This window comes from Papaver somniferum, chromosome 4 (assembly GCF_003573695.1).
Source record: "Papaver somniferum cultivar HN1 chromosome 4, ASM357369v1, whole genome shotgun sequence".
Lineage (NCBI taxonomy): Eukaryota > Viridiplantae > Streptophyta > Magnoliopsida > Ranunculales > Papaveraceae > Papaver > Papaver somniferum.
The window spans coordinates 97,782,535-97,796,413 of NC_039361.1; the positions used below are offsets into that span (position 1 = coordinate 97,782,535).

General features: G+C 34.8%; 1 long non-coding RNA gene across 1 annotated transcript; it reads left to right on the forward strand.

Moving 5' to 3' along the window:
- Window positions 1-2,816: 2,816 nt before the first annotated feature.
- Window positions 2,817-5,896, forward strand: LOC113276168. The gene is made up of 3 exons (XR_003324111.1): window positions 2,817-4,515; window positions 5,138-5,219; window positions 5,725-5,896. It is a non-coding gene; the product is annotated as an uncharacterized LOC113276168 (long non-coding RNA).
- The last annotated feature ends 7,983 nt before the right edge of the window (window positions 5,897-13,879 follow it).

Sequence of the window (13,879 nt, forward strand, 5' to 3'; positions counted from 1 at the left end):
CAAACACAATGGGATTACTTATCATGTAAATAGGAATTAATGTTTGTGTAATTTACTTTAAATTATAATAAAAACAATTATAATTGCGCAAAATAAAAGTAAATGACAAAGCAAGATTTTGTTAACGAGGAAACCGCAAATGCAGAAAAACCCCAGGACCTTGTCCAGAATTGAATACTCTCAGGATTAAGCCGCTATACTAAATCAAACCAACTTCGTATAATTGAGACCAAGCAACTAAACCTATAGTTCACCTAGTTCTGTCTGTATTCCCACACCTCCGACCTGTAATAATTCACGTACTTGGAACAATTATTTTGGTTCGTATTCCAAACAGTAAAGGAACAACAAATATGTTTGGTATCAACTCTTTTCAACCAAGTGATGTGAGTTCGACAAAAGGCTCTTCTGTTTATGTCAATAAACTCCTTTGTCTGGTTCTTAGATCTATCTTATTATCAACTACCAAAGTAATTGTTAAGATTTTTCAATCAATACTTTTAATCACAAAGAATTGTATTGATGCCGATCTACATAACTAATCAATCTAATCTATCACAAGGATAAACCGATTATAGTTGGATCCTCTTTTACGGAAACAAGTATTATGCACACCAAAGATTATGAACCCAAATAAGAAATCTTCAAAGTCTTTTTTTTTTCAAATCTTCTTAGATCTTCAGTAAACATCTGCACACAATCAACTTGAATCTCTTGTGATCAATCACGCACAGAACAGAGTCTGTCTGTTAATAATATATTATCACAAGAATTTTTGATCTACAAACAGTCTAAAGATCACCGTAGAAACTTCGAACTAGTTTGAGTGAATCTTATATCAGAAGAGAAGATTCTCAAGCATAAACAAACTATGTGCAATCAAAGTTCAACTACCGTTAGTCAATCAAATCAATTGAAAACAAAAGATAAACCGCAATTATCTAGTTTCCCACCAGCGGTACTAATAGAGCTTCTCAATCCCAAAGAAGTATTTAAACTGAGCGTCCGCAAGAGAATTCGCCTAATTAGGTTACTTTCCTCTCCGAATAGGCGGCTTCACCAATAGCAGCACAACTGAGATAGTTTTGCTGTCTCTGAGGATTAGTTTGCTCGAAATGCAAACTTTCATATTTATAGACCAAGGAATTTCCAAAAACGAAAATATTCTCAAGATATGCAATATATTCCAAATTCAGTTTCCATAATTCCTGGAAATGCTTTTTCCAAATAATGACCTAAAATCTCTTAGAAAATCCCCAACTAGAAAATGCACATTATTAATTTTTCATTTTCCAAAAATAAAATTAAAAACCTTAAATAAAATATTCTCAATTTATTTTATTCGATCCGGGATTTTTTTCCTTTAGCTATTAAGGAATAACTTTGAACAATTAAAGATAAGCGTTACTGCACATGTTCAAAGTATGTCGACATCTTTACTTTGTAAGTCCTCTTTCATACTTACAATCTTGAAACCGATTTTCCACAATTCGAAACAAGTTTAGAATTGGTTCATCTGACTTTCAAGAACTACGTGATTTATCAAGAACACTCAATCACTAAACATGGGTTTCACGGTTCTACCAAAAAAAGTTTCGGTTCTACCTCCATGTGAGTACTTTGCATAGTCACGCTAGTTACCAAAATTTGGTTGATTAGGTACTAGGATCGGTTCCCCACATATATATGGTATCTAACTGTACTTGTTACTCATGTCCATAGGATCGGTTCCCCTTTGCCTAAAAACTTGTTGCACATGTCCATAGGATCGGTTACCCTTTCTTCTAAAAACTTGCTGCACCTCATCCAAGGATCGATTCCCCTTTGTGATAGGTTGCACCTCTTACTAGGATCAGTTTCGCTTTACCCAGAGTCGGTCATACCAATAACACTAAATCGATCATACCGTCTCAGGTGATTACTTAAGATCGGTTTCACTAATAAAAGTCATAGCAATACAAGTAGTTTTACCAAGAACATAAACAAGTCATGACCGGTTATACTAATCACACATATTGGTAGTTCAAAAGATATGCAATGAATAACAATATCAATAATGCCTGGCGATTTCTCTTTCGATTCACAAAACAAGTTCATGAATTTACTTCCTTAAAACAAATGTAAAACATTGTTTCCTAGGATGAAATCTTCACCTTATACCCATACATAATCACAATAGCATTCAAACGATTATGTTGATGTCTTTTCTACAAAGTTTAATGGTTAAGCAATAAACCTTGTATTGTATTCCTTAATACTATGTCTAACTAGAGTATAATCATTCATGCTTCGCAGTTTTGTTTTCAATATGCACGACTTGAAAGATACGTTAGGGAATGAAACAGTTCAAGTCAAATATCACTAACCTCAAGTGAAAGGATGATGTTGTCGTTGTAGCTCCTTATTTCTTCACTTCTTCAAGTCTTCGCAATACTTGTAATGTCTCATATCCTAATACTTTCAAAATAACCTATACTGTAAGGACCCTCAAGCTCGTTCACTCTATTAGACTAGTCAAGAGACTTATTAGCCGATAATAACTCGATTAGTTTAACACGAAGGTTAATTAATAGGAATTAATCTAACAACAATCTAGATACGAACTAGTAGCGCTGGATACATATCGAAAAGTTACACGGAATGGACTACGCGAAAGTGTCGTTCGGATACTGGACGGAGAAGAAATCACCAGATTAGCATAAAGGGAAAATTAGTCTTTTTGCCTTTAGACCGACCCGGGCTTCCCTCATCGCGGATAGTGTGTGTTTAGTATTCCCCGTTGGTCTTATCTACCAAAACGTGTTGAAGAGAAAGCCATTACTCGTTTTTTCTTATCTCTTCCTTTCTTTCTCTCTTTCTCTTCTATTTTCTTTCTCTGGCGGAATCAATTCACCAGAACTGATATCGATTATAAGTGAACGATTTATAGAAGATTATTAGTTTGATTAATCGAGTAAGGAGGTGTGGTACTGGTGTTGGTTAGCTCTGGAAGTGGATGAAGATGATACTACTGTAAATCGAAGTTTGGGTTCTGAAATTAGGGTTTATATAGAACCAGTAGATGCTTAGAGTAGCATATTGATAAAGAAAAAAGGGGTATTTGGTCGATTGATGCTTTGTCGTTGTTTAAGAAAGAAATTGAATAAGTGATTGAGGAATTGAGAAAACAGTGAACTTAGGGTTTGGGGGAAATACAGATGAAGAACTGGAAGATGAAATTGAGGGTTTAAGTGACAGTTTAGAGATGGGTTTGTCATGAATTATGTTCAAGATTAAAGAATTACTTGAGATTGGTAGTCGAGGTTCGGGGCTTGATATATTTGAAGATGTTGATTGATGTTTTGAGTTCGAATTAGAGAAATAGAGGATTGGAAATTTGTTAGGATTTTCATAGAACCATTGAAGGTTTTGAAGGTTATTGAATTTATTGATGAGTTGTGATGAGTTGCTGAATTGAATCCAGGGGAAGAAGAGATTGTATCGAGGTAAGAGTTCTTAGCTAATTTAGTTTAGTATTCATTTTAGTTTTCAATTCTTGTTGTTGTGGACGTTATAAGAATTGAGAAAGGAGTTACTATGGATGTGGAATTATAATCATTGTTAGTGATGATGTTAAACTAGTAGGAAGATTGCTAAGTTGCAGAGAATGGATAAGTGCGGGAATGTCACTGGAAACGAGTTTTAGCAATGGAAGGATGTTGTTGAATATGGTGGATGTTTGCTAGTGATTGTGGGTTGTTGTTGTGATATTTTAGAATGCAGGGAAGATTTGAGATGGGTTGGTGAGTAAGAAATAGAATCATGAGTGTTTAGGGTGTATCTTGAATTACACCGAATAAAGATGATGCATGGATTGAACTGTGTTTTAGAATTGTTAATGAGATGAGGGGCAGAGGAGAAGATTTGGTGTTTGAAGTGAAGAACATGTATGTGTTGTCTGTGTATTTGAAGATGTATAATATTGTGAGTTGGTTATGGAGTCTGTGAAGATGTAATTGTGAATGAGTTAGTAGTCTTGGTATTGGAAGAGGCCGAGTCTAGTTGAACTGATGAGACATTGCAGGTCAGTTGAAGATGTATTATTTCAGTAAGAAATGGGAGGAACATATGGATTGAAATTACAGGGATAAGGGTTAGCTATTGTTGGTGGTGTAAGTAGTGGCAGATTCATGAACTGGTTGTGTTGTTTGTTGAATTGTTTGAATTGAGATACAGCTGTGACTGTTGGGAATGGAATGAAATCAGGTGAACTGATGTTGATGTTGTTGTTGTTGGAGGTTTTATCTCTGACTTTGCAGTTGAGCTGTTGAGTTTTAGCAGTGGGGTTAGAGTAGTCATTAGCCTGGCCACAACTGATGGATTATGTTTGTAGAATGAATGTTGCCTGGGATTAGAATTGCAAGTGGTAGTAATCTGAGATTGTATGAATGAGTTGATATGTGATTGAAGATTTTTATCGAGGGTTAGATGAATCTGTTGAGATGATCTATCTATGGCTTAAGGCTGCAATTGCTGGTAAGCTGAAGTTATATTTGTAAATGAATTACGAAGTTGATTTAAGAAAGTTTATTGTTAAGAATTGTATTTGTTGAATGTTTGACCTTGTGCAACTTAGAGTTTAGCCTATTAATCATTCCAGTCAGTTTAGCTGACTTATCTGAGTTGTTATGGTCTGACTGAGTTGTATCTGTAGACTCGGTTTTGATTCGCCTGACTCAGTTAGTTAACTGAGTTAACCAGTTGACCTGACTTTGGCCGAGTTAACCCTTTGATTGTGGACTGGACTTAGACGTTGACTCCTTATGACCAAACGTTGACCGTTAATGACTGTTAGTGGACCAGATAGACCATGCCTTAGTTTAATGGGCTGACTTAGTGGACTTGGGCTTTTGGCCAGAATTCTCAGTTAGTGTTTTTGGACCATTTACGGTCTGAATTAACCTTTGGTTTCTTCTACAAAGACTTAGATAATAGACTATGAAACCAACCTAATGGAATTAGTAAACCTTAACTATGCTAAAGATAAAGAATGAAAAGGTGTAGAACCATAAATGGGCTTAGAACCATTAGATAGACTTGTATGATTCTTGTATGAGCCATTTTGGCTAGTTTCTTAGAGTTCTTGTGTGATTAACAGTTAGTTATTAACAACGACCAATTCAAAGGATGAACCAGTGGATTGTGGATCTCGAGGTAGGCGAGGCTTGTCATCAAAAGAGGTGGGAATCGATAACGAACTCTCTTGTATTCATTATTGTTTTACAAATCAATCTTGGTGTTGTGGAATTCATGCATATCTCTGTGTTCTTTGTGTGGTATGAGATGTGTGCCGGCACAATACTCAGTATTCTATGGCTAGGGAAATACACCGCAGTATTACACGGCTAGGGCGATACACCGCAATATTATTCTTCCTTTATATATTCAGTATTCTATGGCTAGGGCGATACACCGCAATATTACATATTCGGTGTGGAATTGGCATCAATATTACTCTTCCCTTATGTGCGGCAACATACATCTCATACATGGATATTTACTGTTATTTATGGATGTATTTGAAGAAGTTTCTACTTTGTGTTTTACTGTCTTTCTGTGTAATATTTAGTTTTCGGTAAAACCTGCATTGTCTTCGAATCATATTAATGATTACTTGAAAGCTAGTTGTTATTTCTACGGGGCACCCCTTTTAGGGATGATGTGCTCACCCATTCCCACTTTCAGTTTCAGAGACAGATCAAGATGTGCATGTGACGATGAAAGCTTCGAAGAATTATTTACGTTAGCTAGTTGGCTTCCGCGGTGTTTATTCTGTGTTTATGTTCTATTTGTAAATCAACTCACTATTGACTATGTATCATTTGATAGGAATTCTTATATATATTTATTTCAGAGTGGGGATAGTTTTCGGGTTAAGCTTTGTACCATATTTCTTGATTTGATGTTTAAGTAAATGATTTAGATTCTTAGTGCCTCTTTATTTAGTTAATCTCTTGGATTAGTCAGCTGCTAGCTTAGGGGGCGCCACATATACGAAGTTGACTCTAGTACATAATCAAGCGACTCTTAAAAGGAGTTTTGGCTCACTAAAATATGACAACCAAACTTGACATACCAACGCTTGGTGGGTTCAACCGAGCTATGCTCTAACAATCTCCCCCTTTGTCAATTTTAGTGACAAAACTCTTACATCATATGGATAAACAAATTACAAGAATTCATTACAAATACGCTTGAATCTCGAATTCAACAACACAATAACATGTATGCATTCAATCCATAAATGTTGTTTTTGACATTATAATAACAAAGCTAATAACCCCCCTAAAGGTAGGATAGGTAGATTTTCAACCCGCACATCTGTGTTATTCCCTTTGTAGTCCATATAACTACAAGCATCATATGATATGCTACTCCCTCTTAGTCTATGCTTTTAATCTTTCGTTAGATAAACGTTTAAGCACCAATGTCCTTTCCCTTAGTGATACCAATCAATATAAATCAATATCAGTATCACTTGTTTACTCCATATATTTCTCCCTCTTTTTGTCACAAAATTACAAAGAAACGGAAAAAATAAAGGACAAACCAAAAGGATCTTACAAATCTCAATAGACTTGCAACCTATAGAGTTAAGCACGAGGGTTCCACACACCATTTTTGATAACCAATATCAAAACTGAAACTACACAGTAATTTTATTTTGATATGTTACCAAGAAAACAATTGCCCGAAGCAATTTTCCCTAAAAGTTTAGCAAACCAAAAATCGACTAAGCACCTTAGTTCCTTTGCTAAACCGATTGTACAAATACAATCGCTTGTTCGATAAGACCAAAATAAAGATAACTCTATTTTTCTCATCAGGTTCTAATTATCCATATAACTTAGACCTTTAACTTTTAAACAAGACAAGTACTAGGTTAGTTAACTAGCATTTCTTGTTAAGGCATTCGATTATACTTGAATAACCGAAACCTCCACTTTGATAAGTGTAACCAAGATCAGAATTAACTTAGTTTCTCTTATCCAGAATCAAATTGGACTAAACAATTCATCCCGTAAACATTTTCTTTCGTTAATCGATAGACAATTCATACAAACCAAATAAATCAACTTGCATAATTATTCACCTCAACCGGAAGTAATTGAAACAACATAGACATTAAAGCACCGCAATTGCACCGAAATTTTGTAAGCCTAAACAATTGATACCACACAATAAAGCAAGATAACAATAGTTTTTCTTAACCGGAACCAATTGAATCACACACACATCCATACACAAATAATGGAATAAAACATTAATTGTACCGAAATTTTGTTAAGCAAAAGCAATAAATATATGAAATAAAATCAAGCTTTTCTTAAACAGGAAAACGATTAACTAACAAACTCATTACCTCAAATTCCGCATCCTCTTCTCCAATATGTTTGCATTTTCTTCCAGGGAGAATTGATATCGAAATACCATTATGTTGTCATCCTTATGCAAAATAAAAGAATAACAACAACCAACCTTTACCAGAGAAAGGTTGAAAACCAGTTTTTAACTATTGCAAGAAAAAGTTGAAAACCCCGAAACACATGCTTTTATGCTAAACCAAACGATTCAATATATTGTGACTTTTTCACATATTGTTTCTATCAGAACCCCTCATGATCCTTTGATAAAGCCTACCAACATGGGCTAGAACTTAATCCTGCTAAACCAAAAAGTCACCCAAAACATAAGGGTTCACATCATTATGAGATCGAGTATCAAGGTAATAAAACCGAAATCAAACATCTCATAAACATACATAGCAATAAAGCATTCAAGCACAGGCTATGTAAATCAAAAACTATCACAAGAAAAATTATAAATCTGTTATAGGGCCTAGGTCCCATGGATGTGCGGTCCATTAGTGTACTAGGTTTTTCCCTTCTACTCTTGTATAAATAGAATACTAAACCTATGTAATGGGGTTCCTCTCTCTGGTTAATGAAAAGTTCTTCTTTTCAGTTCCTTTCTTTCTTATTCTTACTCCAATACATCAACAACAACGAGCTCTAACCCTGCTGCTAAATTTTTTTTTAGATTGGTATTATACTTCTCAATCAATCAAATCAAAGCCGCTGGACAAAAAAGTCTGGATCCGATACTTCTCCTTGTTTTTTTTTCAACATTACACTCAAAAGTACGATCTCGGGAAGTTGGAATTTTTTCGGTTTTCTTATTATTTTAACTGCACTATGATCGAGGTATATCTAAATATTTCCTATTTTTTTCTAATCCCTCTTGTCTGTAACTGAAAAAGAAATATTTAACTATTGATTGATTGATTGATTGCTTGTTCCCATCTTTTAACTTATGAGTGTTGTATGTGAACGATGATTGATTGGCCTCTTGTTTTACACGCTATTTCTAGTTTTGATGATTGGTAATATATAGGAATGAATCAAAATATATAGATGATAATAATAAAATAATAGTTTGTTTTCCAGTGCTTGTCTGTTTAATCTGTGCATGGGTATGACGACTTTCCCAATCTGATCTATATGTATTATATAAACTCATCAATATCTTGTATTTTTATGAATATAAATATATTATATTTTTAATCCATTTATCATCATATATATATATATATATATATATTATACTGATGGGATTTTGTATGTAAAAGATCTGTCATGTATTTTATTTCATTGATTGTGTGCCGTGTGTGAACGAATATTATGCCTTGACTGGTTGTAGTTTTGAGTCAAAATGACATCATCTATTTTGATTTTATTATTTTTATATAATTTTATGTATGTGCATTTTTTCAAGATGTTACCATATGTAAAAAATAAATAAAAAGAAAAATGTCTGATTGAGATTGAAGATGCCTTATCATTTCTGGTGGAACGATTGATTATGACATGATTGCCTTGCATGTTGCTAACTCTTGTGAAATAAATCCAAACGCATGTCTTTGTGTATTTTTTTTTAATTTCCGTTTTTTTCTCTTTCTTTGCTTTAAATGTCTTGATTAATTTTGGAAATAAATATTAAAATAAATGATTTTTAGTTTAATAGTCTCTTTAATTCATTTATGTATAACGTATGCATGTGTATTTATTCATGTGTCTTTAATGCTAAAATAATAAATTTGTCTTTAATGATATGTGTAACGTATGCAAGTGTATTTATTTGTACCATTATTTAATTCATGTGTCTTTAATGCTATGTGTAATGTATGCATGTGTATTTATTGCGTGTTTATTTAAGTTAACTCCCTAAATTTCTCTTAATTAAGTTATAACACGTGATTAGATCTTAATAAGCTAAAGATTATTATTTCTTTCCTAATCTTAATAAATTTTTCCAAATTTATTTATCTAAATTGTGTCTAATAATTTCAACTAAGAAATCAATTTAAATTAAGAAGATAATTTCAATAAGGAAGACAATTTCAATTAATAACAAATCAATCAACAAGCAATAATGAAAATTACATGCAAAATAGTTAATAACAAAATAAATAAAAAATATTAAGGAGTTATTAAGAACCACTCCCAACACTACTCCATAATTCACTTTACCACTATCAATGTCAATTTTGTTTAATTAAATATGAATGAGTATTAAAAAAAAATCACCAAAATAATAAACACCTAATTATGTAATTAATGAAAAGAAAATGACACCCAATAATAGCCATGAGGCTTAATCTCTCTAGTCTTATGCCTTTGTTAATTCCTTAATTAATCCTAAGCATGCCTAATTAAGCCAAGTATCCACCTTAATTAATGTCTAATTAATATTTATTTTATGAAGACGAACCAATAACAATTGTCACAAATTTTTTCATAAATACATAATGAGGTTCGCCAAGAGAAAATCTAAATCTAAATAGTGAATTACTTAAAAATACTCATTTATGTCAAATTACGAAATTACCCTAGATTTTAAAAGATAAAAATATCCTTAAGAATTGGACTGGATATTACAACCTCACACATTTCAAGAAATTTAGTCCCTACATTTTAGGTAACACAAAAAAAAGAAAAAAAAAAGAAAAAGAAAAATCAAACCAAAAAGGAAAACACACAACAAATTTAATCGAAACACAATTAACATTTATTATTGTTTGCGCAACAACTAGCTCCGAAAGGATGTAATTGCTTCTCTGATACCAAACTGATAGAGATATGATTCAAAAGACATTGTCTACTTTCCCTTTGTCATATGTTATTCTAGCCAACCAATACCGCATAGAGGTTGATAACAAGAAAATAACAACTTTTAGCAAATTGATCAACTTATTGCGGGTGGCCGAAAGGCACAAATGAAGTTATAGCAAACAACAATGCTAGAACCCCCAGGAAGAAGAAAATTCCTGAGGCTAACTATGGAAAGGATAACAAAGGAAAACACCCCAAAGAAAAGTGGGTTAAAATTTTTGATTCATATTCTCATGCTCCATACTCACGTGGGGACAACAACTCACATGGAAGAGGACAAAAGGGGCATCGTGGAAGGGGCCATTGGCGTGGAGGCCATTCAAATACCTGGTCTAGAGGTGTTACTTCTGGACCTAGTGGTAGGGGCAACACTGTTGAAAAACACATAAGAAACCCACTCCTAAGAAGGTCAATAATGCCAATGCACTTTTTTACAGGTGTGGAATCTTCAGACATTGGTACCAGCAATGCAAGGCTAGTGAGCTCACTGTGTGGAAGAACATGATAATGCCCCAGATGTCAACTTCACCATTTCAGACTTCCAGGGCAACAAGAACCATGCCATTATGGAAACACCTAACTTTGATTGATTGTTATTTTTTTTTTCATTTTCTTGCTTTGTGGTTTAGCGTACTTTGGTTTAAATATTTGTTTTGATGACTTAAACTATGTTAGGTAGTCTTAAATTATCGTTTTTTTGTTGATGGATCAGTGGTTTTTAATTCTTATGGGTACTTATTATGCTTTGGATTTAATTTTTACTGTGATAATTTATTACATGATTGAATTATTTGACCGAATTCTCTAAAGTACCATTTACTTGTAGGAATGTCATCCTCAGAAGAGATTGAGTCCCTAGCTGATAGTGGCACCACGCACACTATTTTAAGAAATAGGCAATTATTTGTTGACTTAATTCCTTATAAATCCTCTGTGATTACGATGATTGGATCATCACAAATGATCATTGGGCGAGGTAATGCTCAATTTTTATTTCCAAATGGCACAATGATTAAAGTCACAGAAGCTCTATATGCACCAAGAGCTAACCGTACCTTATTGAGCTTCAAAGATATCCGTGCAAATGGTTATCATTTAGAAACTCACTGTGAAAATAGAATTGAATATATAAATATTATCTCTAATTCATGTGGAAGAAAACGCGTTTTAGAGAAATTAATGAGTCACTCTAGTGGTTTGTACACTACTACTATTCGGATTATCGAATCACATGTTGTTACCAACGATGAACTGTTGAACAGTGACTTATACAAGATTTGGCACGACCGCTTGGGGCACCCGTGGTCGTGATATGATGATATGTGTTTTAAAAACTCACACGGACATCCTTTATTTTGAGTGAAAAGTAAAATGAGACAAAAGACAGTTACAATGCCTGCCAGCCACTGCCATCTAAAGCAACTGATTTGAAACCTCTCTCTCATTCTACCTCGTGGACTTTGTCAAAAATACACCACTCATTTTTCAAAACTTGTTCTTTAGCAAAGACAGGAACTAGACCATCCTATGCTAAAGATACAAAACAAAACATTCCATTTTTACAAAGAATACAAAGTGATATTTGTGGACCCATACATCCAGAATGCGGACCATTCAAGTATTTTATAGTTCTGGTAGATGCTTTGACCCGTTGGTCACACGTTGCATTATTTTCCACAAGAAATGCTTCCTTTGCAAAGCTCCTAGCACAAATTATACGTTTGAGGGTTCACCACCCCGATTATCCAATCAAGTCTATCAGACTTGATAATGCTGGAGAATTTACATCTAAAGGATTTGATGATTTTTGTACGTCTATTGGAATTGACGTAGAGCACCCGGTACCCCACGTACACACTCAAAATGGTCTTGCAGAAGCTACCATCAAAAGGTTACAGATGATAGCCAGGTCATTGGTTATGCGTTCCAACCTGCCTATTACTGCCTGGGAGTACGCCATATTGCATGCAGCATTACTTATTCGCTTTAGACCCACTATTAGCCAACTATTTTCTGCGTACCAGTTGGTAACTGTATATGAGTCTGATATTTCACATTTACGCATTTTTGGTTGTGTTGTATACGTGACTCTTACGCCCCCACAGCGTACTAATATGGGTCCCCAAAGACGATTAAGTATTTATGTTGGATATGAATCCCCAACAATTATTCGCTATTTAGAACCTTTGACAGGCGATCTCTTTACCGCTAGATTTGCGGACTGTCACTTTGATGAGACAACCTTCCCGTCGTTAGGGGGAGGTATGGAAAAGGATTTCCTAAGGAAACGACAGGAATTGTCGTGGTGTGTCCCCACTTTGTCTCATCTTGATCCTCGCACCTCACAATGTGAAAGTGAAGTGAAAAGAATCATTGATCTTCAGAATGTGGAAAATTCAATGCCTGATACATTCACTGATATCGCTAAAGTGACGAGATCACACATACCAGCTGCAAACGTGCCTGCAAGGTTAGAAATCCCTAAAACGGGAAAAGGCACCTTATATAGAGGTGTCAAACCTACACTTGGTGGAAGTGTAGCTGAGGCCGTGGCCCCCCAAAGGAAGAGGGGAAGACCACATGGTTCGATAGATACTCACCCAAGGAAGAAAAGAGTGAGTAAGGCACAACCCGATCCATTTATCATCAATACAGATAATCCCTCTCATTAAATTGTCTATGATTATAGTTATGTCCATGAATCAATATTGGAGGACGCTCCGATGTTTGAAATGATTCCAGAGAACAAAGAAATCTCTATGGAGTATGAGAGTGCATACGTGTTGATGGAAAGATCCTCCACGCAGATTGATGATGCATTTGCATACACTGTTGCTCAAGAGATCATTGAGCACGATGACATCGAACCACGCTCTATTGTAGAATGTCAAAAAAGAGCAGACTGGCCTAAATAGGAAGTTGCAATACAGGAAGAATTAAATTCACTGGCAAAGAGACAGGTATTTGGTGCGGTAGTGCTAACCCCACTAGGTATAAAGCCCGTAGGACATAAATGGGTATTTGCCAGAAAGCGTAATGAGAAGAATGAAGTCTTGAGGTATAAGTCTCACCTTGTAGCACAAGGTTTCTCACAACGCCCTGGAATTGATTATGAGGAAACATACTCTCCCGTAATGGACGTCATAACGTTCCGCTACTTAGTTAACTTGGTGGTTTCAGAAGGACTTGAAATGCAGCTTATGGATGTGGTTACAACATGTCTCTACGGGGATCTTGATTCAGCGATATACATGAAAGTGCCTGATGGCCTTCCATTGCCCGAATCAAATAACTCTAAACCACGGAGTGCATTTTCAATTAAGTTGAAACGCTCACTTTACGGATTAAAGCAATCTGGGAGGATGTGGTATACCCGTCTAAGTGATTATTTGATTGGGAAGGGATATACTAATAATGAGTTATGCCCCTGCGTATATATAAAGAAAACGAGTTCCAGATTTGCAATAATAGCTGTTTATGTTGATGATATGAACATAATAGGTACTCTTGATGAAATAAGAGAAACCGCAAGCTACCTGAAATATGAATTTGAGATGAAAGATCTTGGGAAAACTCGGTTTTGTCTAGGACTTGAGATAGAACATTAAGCCTGTAGAATACTAATCCACCAGTCTGCATATGTCCATAAGATACTCAGGCAATTCAAT